At 45.0% G+C, this 12,013-nt stretch overlaps 1 pseudogene; it reads right to left on the minus strand.

Moving 5' to 3' along the window:
- Nucleotides 1-12,013, minus strand: part of LOC141214188 (uncharacterized) — a 63,192-nt pseudogene that overhangs the window by 27,551 nt on the left and 23,628 nt on the right.

The following is a 12,013-nucleotide window of genomic DNA, read 5'->3' on the forward strand; positions in this document are numbered from 1 at the left end:
GCATGAAAATGAATAGTGGAAGGGGGGGGCATGGACAGAATCCTACAGCAAAAAGAAGCAAGATGGATTTTCCGGTTGAACACCATGACCCCTAAGTGGCTCAATGAGCAACTTGGCTATAGTTGTTTTATCTGAAAGGAGTATCTCCTGATCCCCACCTTACAAAATCCTCCCCCTCCCTTCCCCCTGTTTGATCATGCTTACGTGGTGCGTCCCATTACATGAGCCTGTCAAAATCAGATTTTTGAGCCTTTAAAATCTTGAGTGCCTTCAAAAGAAGGTGATCTTTATATCCTTAAGGATTATATACCCTTAGGAAGAAGGGAAATTTATGGATAGATATATAATATAGGACATTGTGGGCATCAGGTTGCTTAAAGAGTGCCTTCAGAATGAAATATGTATATTTAAATTATGTCCGCCTGATGAAGTTTGTATTTAAAGCTGCCAGCCTACCCCAAGTAGGAAGGAGCATCATGTGCGATTTGGATTGATGGTCACTATGGCAGTGGTAATCATTCAGAAATAATACGGTATATATGGGGACATGTGACCATATGTGGTCGGCCGTGTGACTGAGGCGTTTTGGGTGCCACGTGACCGGAAGCGTTGTGGAGTCCACAGCCACATGTTGTAATGGCGGGCCGGAGGGGTGAGAAGTACGGAAGGCCCGAGTCGCCAGTCATACGGGTGAGAACAACACGGTACACTCAGAGACGTGGGCTGCCACCACACTACAGCAGGATAGCCAAGAAAGAGTGAAATCAGCACGCTAGGCCTACAAACTCCCCCTGACCAGCGGGATTTCCCAGTTGCTCTCAGACTGACCAGGCCTCCATTGTTAACCTGTATTCCGGACGGGTCCCTTAATACCACCAACAGTAAAGACCCTGAATTGCATGACAGTCTCCGTGTGGTTACTGCTGCTCCTGCACACCATCACCACCAACATCCCCATTTACTGCCCTGAGGCTATACTCTTCCCGTGGGGAGTTATACTACGCTCAGCTGCACCCACAACACCAGCCTCAGCGGTCTGCCCTGCAGTGGCGGTTCACTCTGACCGCAATTCACGGGTGGCGTAGTCGGACATTCGGTATATAGACTGGCCATTTGGTTTGACCGCCCTGGGCACGGAACGGGTCGCCGCCACGGAGACTACAACGTCAGTAGCACTCTGCACGACTGTAATGAACACTCACTATTGTGAGCCTCATTGAATTTTTTTGTTTTACTCACTTTGACACTTTATTGGCACAGAGTCACCTTCTCTCTTTGCATTATTTGTGCCTTCCCCAAAATGCTAAACATACTCCCCAGATGAATTCTCCGTAAGGAGAAAGAAACGCGTCGGGAGGGTTTTTGTGGAATATGTTAGAAGGTACACTTGGGTACTGCCCGTGTCGGGGCGGGAGCTAAACCCAGGGTCATGACAGGGTAGCATCAGAAATTCCCGGATGGTGCCTAGATGCAAAATGGGTGAGAACCACACATTTTCTTTCTATATTGCACAATAGCACTTTAGATTATGATTAATGTTATTTAACAGTCAGGACTGGATATATTCATCCGGAGACCGTATCCTGTAAATATCTGTAATGAGTCTTTTTGTGTCCTTAGGTTAATAGGGGTTATGTTGATTCAGTAATGGATATATAGGATATAAAGTTTTATAAGTATAAGTGGAGGTTATGTTATAAGAGAATCCTCTCTGCTGTGAGTTGTCCTTTTGTTTAGGAATTGAAGGACAGGTCCTAATAAAATGTCCCTTTTTCCCAGAAAAAAATACGGCTTTTTTCTTGCGAATCTCCGGGAAAATGTATGATGTAAAGGCACCCCCTAACTGCATGGGTTCTGCTACCTCCCCCAGTACTGGTTCACCTCCAGACCGCTCCCCCGGCAGAGGTCTGTCACATCTGACACACCCGTGACACCATTCCAGCCTTGTGCAGGTTTACAATTTTGTCCCTGGTGTCCTTACACAGCTCTTTGGACTTGCCCATGGTGGAGAGGTTAGAATGTGATTGATTGAGTGTGTGGACAGGTGTATTTTATACATCTAACAAGGTGCAATTAATACAGGTAATGAGTGCAGAGTAGGAGGCTTCATAAAGAAAGACTAACAGGACTGTGAGAGCCAGAATTCTCGCGGGTTGGTCAGTGATCAAATACTTATTTCATTCAATAAAATGTCACTTAATTGACGCTGAGAAGGCGTCTGACCCAGTCAATTGGTCGTTCGTCTTCTCGCTGTTAAATAGGTTTGGGTTTGGGGGTCCTATTATTCACTCCATTAGAGCCCTTTATTCAAGACCCTCGGTGAAGGCGTCTGTTAATGGCACCATGTCTGATGAACAGCCTGTTTGTTAGGCAATCCCTGCATGTGTCACAGCAGCCCAACCGCCATGACACATGCAGCCGCGGCGGCACCAACATAGATGCCGAGCACCAGAGCGCGCTCACCGAAGGGTTAACAATCCACGCGCCCTCATCACTAATGAGAACAAGACCTCTCCTCCCTTCCTGTCTCCATAGTGGGGTCGTATGTATCTATTACAGGAAACAGAACAGAAACCTTATGATTCTTATAAAGGGGCAACACAAGACCCCCAGAGAGCCTCCGTGCTGAAGGGGTTAATGACCCCTGCACCCAGTAATGGGGGTCTCCACATACCTCCACCTGCAGAGCCGCCACCACATATATGGCTGTTGTGTGCGCACAGGAGCTGTGATGAGGTCACAGGAGGGGAGGAGTCAGGGGTCACATGATCAGGGGCCTCAGTGGATGCAGGACTCTGCTGTTCTGGTTGTCATGGTGCTGGATGAGCTGAAGTTTATGTGTGGGGTCAGGAGGGGTTTACAGTGTGGATGTAGCAGAGCCGCGTGTGTACGAGGCGTACGGAGCAGAGCCGCGCGTGTACGGAGCGGAGCCGCGTGTGTACGAGGTGTTCGGAGCGGAGCCACTTGTGTATGAGGTGTACGGAGCGAAGCCGCGCGTGTACGAGGTGTACGGAGCAGAGCCGCGTGTGTACGAGGTGTACGGAGCGGAGCCACGCGTGTACGAGGTGTACGGAGCGGAGCCGCGCGTGTACGAGGTGTACGGAGCGGAGCCGCGCGTGTACGAGGTGTACGGAGCGGAGCCGCGCGTGTACGAGGTGTACGGAGCGGAGCCGCGCGTGTACAAGGTGTACGGAGCAGAGCCGCGCGTGTACGAGGCTTACGGAGCGGAGCCGCGCGTGTACGAGGCGTACGGAGCGGAGCCGCGCGTGTACGAGGCGTACGGAGCGGAGCCGCGCGTGTACGAGGCGTACGGAGCGGAGCCGCGCGTGTACGAGGCGTACGGAGCGGAGCCGCGCGTGTACGAGGTGTACGGAGCAGAGCCGTGTGTACGAAGTGTACGGAGCGGAGCCGTGCGTGTACGAGGTGTACAGAGCGGAGTTGTGTGTTTACGAGGTGTGCGGAGCGGAGCCGTGCGTGTACGAGGTGTACGGAGCGGAGCCGTGTGTTCGAGGTGTACGGAGCGGAGCTGTGCGTGTACGAGGTGTATAGAGCGGAGTTGTGTGTTTACGAGGTGTACGGAGCGGAGCCGCGCGTGTACGAGGTGTACGGAGCGGAGCCGCGCGTGTACGAGGTGTACGGAGCAGAGCCGTGTGTACGAAGTGTACGGAGCGGAGCCGTGCGTGTACGAGGTGTACAGAGCGGAGTTGTGTGTTTACGAGGTGTGCGGAGCGGAGCCGTGCGTGTACGAGGTGTGCGGAGCGGAGCCGTGCGTGTACGAGGTGTACGGAGCGGAGCCGTGTGTACGAGGTGTACGGAGCGGAGCTGTGCGTGTACGAGGTGTATAGAGCGGAGTTGTGTGTTTACGAGGTGTACGGAGCAGAGCCGTGCGTGTACGAGGTGTACGGAGCGGAGCCGTGTGTACGAGGTGGCCATGGAGTGGAGTAAACGAATACAGTATAAAAGACCACATAACATGTTCCAGTAAAGCTGTAGTGTATAGCCTCAAATGTCCATGCAACAAGTTATACACAGGACAAACTATTCGCCAGATGAGCACGAGGATAGGCGAACATTTAAGGAATATTAAGAATAAATTTGATGGCCATCCGCTATATTGAAAAATATGGAGACTCCACCGAGAATATCCAAGTTATGGGTATTCAAGTGGTACAGAAATACTGGCGAAAGGGCGACTTCATTAAACAGATGTCCAGAGTAGAAAGCCACTTGATATTTACACTGGACAATGAGACCAAAGGGCCTCAATAGTGAAATCAAACTATTTGCCTGCAACTAAATCTAACAAGGAAAGGGGATTATCATGCGAGTGATTGATACATAACATTTGTATCCAACTTACCAGCACGGATATAAAAAGTCCACAAACCCTGAAGGCCCATCCCTGACGAAGGAAACCACTAGATTTACGAAACGGGTAGAAACTGGTCCTCTGTGGCCTCCGTATGGATCCTAACCACGTGTCCACGTGTCTCGCAGGTTCTGAAGCGTCGAGCGCGCCAACCTCCAGAGGCGACCCTCCCACTTAGTCACCGGCCGGGATTAAGTGTATCCAGTGTGCCGCCCACCGTGCCTACTCCTAACCTCTGAAGAGATCCATCGCCCTCCACCTATCAGCGGTATAATAAAGGTCCTACCATCAAACTGTCCACCAATGCTGGCATCTACGGGACACAAGCACCCAGCTGCGCTGCCATCGCAGAACTCCTGGTCTTCACATACTTCCTCTTCTAGATGGTTCAACCACATTGGCAAGCCTTTTACTAGCTATCACATACAGTACAGACCAAAAGTTTGGACACACCTTCTCATTTAAAGATTTTTCTGTATTTTCATGACTATGAAAATTGTACATTCACACTGAAGGCATCAAAACTATGAATTAACACATGTGGAATTATATACTTAACAAAAAAGTGTGAAACAGCTGAAAATATGTCATATTCTAGGTTCTTCAAAGTAGCCACCTTCGGCTTTGATGACTGCTTTGCACACTCTTGGCATTCTCTTGATGAGCTTCAAGAGGTAGTCACCGGAATGATCTTCCAACAATCTTGAAGGAGTTCCCAGAGATGCTTAGCACTTGTTGGCCCTTTTGCCTTCACTCTGCGGTCCAGCTCACCCCAAACCATCTCGATTGGGTTCAGGTCTGGTGACTGTGGAGGCCCAGTCAACAACACCCATACTAATTCTCTACCTCATCTCTAATCCATCTTCTTTGGATTCCCCCACCGGAGCCTCCTGCCTACTTATACATTGTTGCAGACAAAGCCTCGCAGAAGTGAACAAGAAGCACCTACATGATCTCTTTATTTAACGGATTTTAATTCTCTACCTTCGTTTAAATAAACCATATATTTTTAATATCCACTTGGCATCTTAGTCCATTTTCTATTTTATCTTACTCCTGTACTCACTCGATCCAGCGCAGAGATATATATCTTCTACTTATAATTAATTACCCTTCCCAGCTTGTGGGAACATATTCCGCAGCACTTTACAATTTTAGGGCTAAGGGTATTATTCGGCCATCCACCTCCATCTACCTCTCCAGTCACAGTGGGGGGGGGTTGTTAAAAAATATATATATATGAAGAGTTATGTCCGTACTTGGATTTTAGAGAGATTAATAAAATCACGGTTCACAATACCTGTCCTTTAACCTGAGATGTTTAAACAATTATCTGGAGATAAATGATTTTCCAAACTTGACTTGAAAGGGGCATATAACCTTATACACGTACGTCAGGGTGATGAAGGGAAGACAGCGTTCAATTCGCCTGAGGGTCATTTTGAAATTTTGATGATGCCATTTGGGTTAACCAATGCTCCAGCAGTCTTTAAAAAAATTTCATAAATTACATTTTTCAATCTGCTTTTTTTAGTAGAGGTAGACGCCTCTGCTTTTGGGATGAGAGCTGTTCTTTCATAGAAAAAAAAGTGGGTATCTACATCCTTGATGTAGAGTCTTTGAGGAATGGAGACATTGGTTGGAGGGGGCAAGATATAAGGTCCTTACCGATCATAAGAACCTGTTGTATATTGATGCTACTAAGTGCTTAAACACCAGATAGGCTTGGTGGACCCTGTATTTTTTGCCAGTTTGGTTTTGTCGCCGACGGAAGGGTTACCTATGAACAAACTTTAGGTATCGCTCTCTTTATGCGTACATTTTATTAATAAAGTACATGATTCCGTTTTAGCTGGACATGCGGGTTCATTTGCCATTCAGAGATCTCCATCTAGGTCCTTTTGTTGGCAGAATGCTCTTAAGGATATTAAAGAGTATGTCTGTAAGGGCTCATACTCACTTGGGATAAAAATGGACGGGAGCAATCCGATAAAAAAATCGGATAGCACTCGTACCAATGTTAATCTATGAGGTACATCTCATATGCAATTTTTTTCTCAGCTAAAATAGGACTGAGAAAAAAAAACGGCAGCATGCTGCGATTTGCTGCGTATATCAGAAGAGACTCGCCAATGCAAGTCAATGGGTCCTAGAAAAAAAACGGACGGCATACCGACCATGCGAGTGCCATCCGATTTTCACGCACCCTTCTCTTTAAAAAAGCCGTTAATTCATCCGCCCCGTACAGTTGCAATACATCGATACTCGACAATTTAGAATAGAAAGAATACAACAACACACATAGAATAGATACACACGTGGTCAAAATTGTTGGTACCCCTCGTTTAATGAAAGAAAAAACCACAATAGTCACAGAAATAACTTGAATCTGACAAAAGTAATAATAAATTAAAAATCTATGAAAATGAATAAATGAAAGTCAGACATTGCTTTTCTGCTTCAACAGAATTAAAAAAAAATAAACTCATGAAATCGGCCCGGACAGAAATGATGGTTCTCTTCTTAACTTAATATTGTGTTGAACCTTTTGAGGCAATCACTGCAATCAAACGATTGCTGTAACTGTCAATGAGACTTCTGCGCCTCTCGACAGTTATTTTGGCCCACTCCTCATGAGCAAACTGCTCCAGTTGTCTCATGTTTGAAGGTTGCCTTTTCCAGATGGCATGTTTCAGCTCTTTCCAAAGATGCTCAATAGGATTTAGGTCAGGGCTCATAGAAGCCACTTCAGAATAGTCCAATGTTTTCCTCTTAGCCATTCTTGGGTGTTTTTAGCTGTGTGTTTTGGGTCATTATCCTGTTGCAAGACCCATGACCTACGACTGAGACCAAGCTTTCTGACACTGGGCAGCACATTTCTCTCTAGAATCCCTTGATAGTCTTGAGATTTCATTGTACCCTGCACAGATTCAAGACACCCTGTGCCTGATGCAGCAAAGCAGCCCCAGAACATAACAGAGTCTCCTCCATGTTTCACAGTAGGGACAGTGTTTTTTTCTTGATATGCTTAATTTTTCCGTCTGTGAACATAGAGCTGATGTGCCTTGCCAAAATCTTCCATTTTTGACTCATCTGTTCATAGGACTTTCTCCCAGAAGCTTTATGGCTTGTCAACATGTAGTTTGGCAGATTCCAGTCTGGCTTTTTTTATGATTTTTTTTCAACAATGGTGTTCTCCTTGGTCGTCTCCCATGAAGTCCACTTTGAATCAAACAACGATGGATGGTTCGATCTGACATTGATGTTCCTTGAGCTTGAAGCTCACCTTTAATTTCTTTAAAAGTTTTCCTGGGCTCTTTTGTTACCATTTGTATTATCCGTCTCTTTGATTTGTCATCAATTTTCCTCCTGCGGCCACGTCCAGGGAGGTTGGCTACTGTCCCATGGATCTTAAATTTCTGAATAATATGTGCAACTGTAGTCACAGGAACATCAAACAGCTTGGAGATGGTCTTATAACCTTTACCTTTAACATGCTTGTCTATAATTTTCTTTCTTATCTCCTGAGACAACTCTTTCCTTTGCTTCCTCTGGCCCATGTTGAGTGTGGTACACACCATGTCACCAAACAGCACAGTGAGTATCTGTAGCCCTATATACAGGCCCACTGACTGATTACAAGATTGTAGACACCTGTAATGCTAATTAGTGGACACAACGTGATTTAACATGTCCCTTTTGTCACATTATTTTCAGGGGCACCATCATTTCTGTCCAGGCCGATTTCATGAGTTTATTTTTCTTTTAAATTCTGTGGAAGCTGAAAAGCAATGTCTGATTTTCATTTGTTAATTTTCATAGATTTTTAATTTATTATTACTTTTGTCAGATTCAAGTTATTTCTGTGACCATTGTGGGTTTTTCTTTCATTAAACGAGGGGTACCAACAATTTTGACCACGTGTGTAGATAGAAAAATGTCAGTCACATACATAAGTAGTACAGTGACCCTGCTGGTTACTGTACTTGTCATTTGTTAAAATAAAGAATTTATAAAAAAAAAAAATTGGCGTGGGGTTCCCCGTAATTTTATACTTTAGCAGAAGTTAAGCAGACGGCTGGGGCAGATGTTTGAAGCTTGGGAAGGGGGTAATATCCACGGAGCTTCCCAGGCTACTAATATCAGCCCCCAGCTGAATACTTTGCCTTTACTGGCTATTAAAATGGGGGACCCCTATTTTAACAGCTAGCAAAGACTATGCAGACAGCTGGGGACTGATATTAATACCCTAGGAAGGGGCCATGAATATTGGCCCCCTCCGAGCCTAGAAACAGGAGCCCTCAGCTGCCCCAGAAATGGCACATCCATAGAATGCGCCAAATCTGGCACTTAGCCTCGATCTACCCACTGCTCTTTAGCGGTGACAGTGGGGTTATACGGTTGGGGTTGATGTCAGCTAATGATGCCACCTGGCATAAAGCCCAGGTTAGTAATGGAGAGGCGTCTATAAGACACCCCCATTACTAACCCCACAGTGATAATGATATGTGAAAAAAAGACAACCACACCATGAAGAAAATAATTAATTTGAAATAAAGACAGACTCCTTTAATAATCTAAATTAAACTCTACTTACCATCACGCCCATTCCACCTGAAGCCAATGTCAGACTCTGTCACATGTGCTCAGTGTGAACCAGCTTTCATCTGTGAAGAGCGCAGGGCACCAGTGGCGACTTTGTCAATCCTGGTGTTCTGTGGCAAATGCCAAGTGTCCTGCACGGTGTTGGGCTGTGAGCACAACCCCCATCTGTGGACGTCGGGCCCTCATATCACCCTCATGGAGTGAGTCGCTTTCTAACCGTTTGTGCAGACACATGCACAATTGTGGCCTGCTGGAGGTCACTTGGCAGGGCTCTGGCAGTGCTCCTCCTGTTCCTCCTTGCACAAAGGCGGAGGTAGCGGTCCTGCTGCTGGGTTGTTGCCCTCCTACGGCCCCCTCCACGTCTCCTGGTGTACTGGCCTGTCTCTTGGTAGAGCGTCAAGCCTCTGGACACTACGCTGACAAGACATAGCAAACCTTCTTGCCACAGCTCGCATTGATGTGCCATCCTGAATGAGCTGCACTGCCTGAGCAACTTCTGTGGGTTGTAGAGTCCGTCTCATGCTACCATGAGTGTGAAAGCACAACCAACATTCAAAAGTGCCTAAAACATCAGCCAGAAAGCATTGGTACTGAGATGTGGTCTGTGGTCCCCACCTGCAGAACCACTCCTTTATTGAGGGTGTCTTGATGATTGCCAATAATTTCCATCTATTGTCTATTCCATTTGCACAACAGCATGTGAAATTGATTGTCAATCAGTGTTGCTTCCTAAGTGGACAGTGTGATTTCACAGAAGTTTGATTTACTTGGAGTTATATTCTGCTGTTTCAGTGTTCCCTTTATTTTTTGAGCAGTGTGTATATATACAGTACAGACCAAAAGTTTGGACACACCTCATTTAACGATTTTTCTGTATTTTCATGACTATGAAAATTGTACATTCACACTGAAGGCATCAAAACTATGAATTAACACATGTGGAATTATATACTTAACAAAAAAGTGTGAAACAACTGAAAATATGTCTTATATTCTAGGTTCTTCAAAGTAGCCACCTTTTGCTTTGATGACTGGTTTGCACACTCTTGGCATTCTCTTGATGAGATGAGATTTTTTGTTGTTCTCATTCATATTATATATATTCATATATACACACACACACATTATATATATATATATACACACATATATACACACATTATATATATATATATATATTCTCTCCACTCATGGTTATTGGTTGGGTGAAGCCATTTGTTGTCAAACTACTGTGTTTTCTCTTTTTAAATCATAATGACAACCAAAAACATCCGAATGACCCTGATCAAAGGTTCACATGCCCCAGTTCTTAACACTGTGTATTGCCCCCTATAACATCAATGACAACTTGAAGTCATTTGCGTGAGATAGATATATAAAAATATCTATCTAGATATATCGAGAAAATCGCATAGCAATTGCATGACAAGAATACGGAACATTTTATTTCTAACATATGGGTATAAGCCCTAAATGCAAAGTCTTTGCCAGGGCAAAAAGCCTTTCTTCAAACTCAGCGGGTTATCTCTTTCGTAACGATGTTGTTGCAGCCCTTGACCCACTTATCCATAGACTTTGCCACAGATTTCCTTAACTCTGGTGGTAACACTGTCGTGGTGGTGGACCGTTTTAGCAAAATGGTTCTTTTGGTGCCACTTCAAAAGTTGCCAACTGCTAGCAGCTTAGCAAACTTGTTCATTTCTCATATCGTTAAAGTTCATTGTGTTCCCAAAAACATAATTTCTGGTTGAGGGGGTTCAATTTCTGGCTAGTTTGTGGTATAGATTTTGCTCCAGATTGGGTATCAAGCTGTCTTTTCTCACAGGTTATCATCCTGAGACTGATAGTCAAACTGAAAGGATGAAACAGGAAATAGAGCAGTATTATGGATTGTCTCCTCTAAACAGAAAGACTGGGTGGAGTTTCCGTGCCTTATCAAGTTTCCTTTAAATAACCGATCCTCTAAGGCTACCGGGACCTTGCCTTTTTTTTTTTTTATTAACTGTGGTAGTTTTCATCCAGTGTTTGGGAATTTTTCAGGATGATAGTCTTACATGCCAGAGGAGGAGATTTTGCCCCCAATTAATTAAGGTCTGGTGGGAGGTCAAAAGGGATCTTTTGGTATTTAGTGACCGGGAAAAAAGAGGTGCTAACCGCAGCTGTAGGAAGGCTCCTATCTTTAAGGTGGGGAATTTTATGTGGTTGTCCTCAAAAAATCTGCACTTAAAAGGTCTACAAAGTTTGCACCTAAATATGAAGGTCCTAATAAAATTATTATTTTAAATCATGGGACAGTTAACTTGCAACTTCCTATTGCCTGGAAAATCAATAATTCTTTCCATTCTTCTCTTTTAAAAAAAATTTGAGGGGACACCTGGTCCATAGTTAAGGTGGATTTGAAAGGGTATCAGGAGTCTGGGGTAGAGGGAGTTCTTGGTTCCAGGTGGGTCAGGCGCCGTCTCCAATATCTCGTTAAGTTTAAACATTATTGTCCTTAAGATAACTCCAAAGTTAATTTGGCGGATATTCATGCGATCAAATAGACAGATTATTGGGTGGGGCTGGGGAAAACAGCGGTCATGGTACACATTGCTACCAATAACAAAGTTAGAGGGAGGTGAAAGGTCTTTAAAAGTAATTACAGGGAATTAGGAGAGAAGCTGAAGTACTGGACCTCCAAGGTGGTGCTTTCAGAAATACTGCCGATTCCACTAGCATCACTAGAAAGTCAGCAGGAGCTTAAGGAGATAAATATGTTTCAGGAAGAAAGGGTCTGGGTTCATGGAGAACTGGGCCGACTTCTCTGTCAGCTACAGGCTCTACAATAGGGACAGGCTGCACCTCAATGGGGAGGGTGCAGCTTTGATGAGGGAGTGAGGGAAAAAAATGGTCAGATGGAGGGAGGCGCTTTTAAACTAGGATTTTGGGGGAGAGAGGGTAGTTTTGCAAATAAGGGGAGAGAGTACACACAGTGAGACAGTAAAGGTCAATGAGGATTTAAGGGGGCTGGGACATTCAACAAAAGTAAGGCGGCGAGTA

This window comes from Phyllobates terribilis, unplaced genomic scaffold (genome assembly GCF_046119375.1).
Source record: "Phyllobates terribilis strain yellow unplaced genomic scaffold, ASM4611937v1 Scaffold_217__1_contigs__length_3308461, whole genome shotgun sequence".
Classification (NCBI taxonomy): domain Eukaryota; kingdom Metazoa; phylum Chordata; class Amphibia; order Anura; family Dendrobatidae; genus Phyllobates; species Phyllobates terribilis.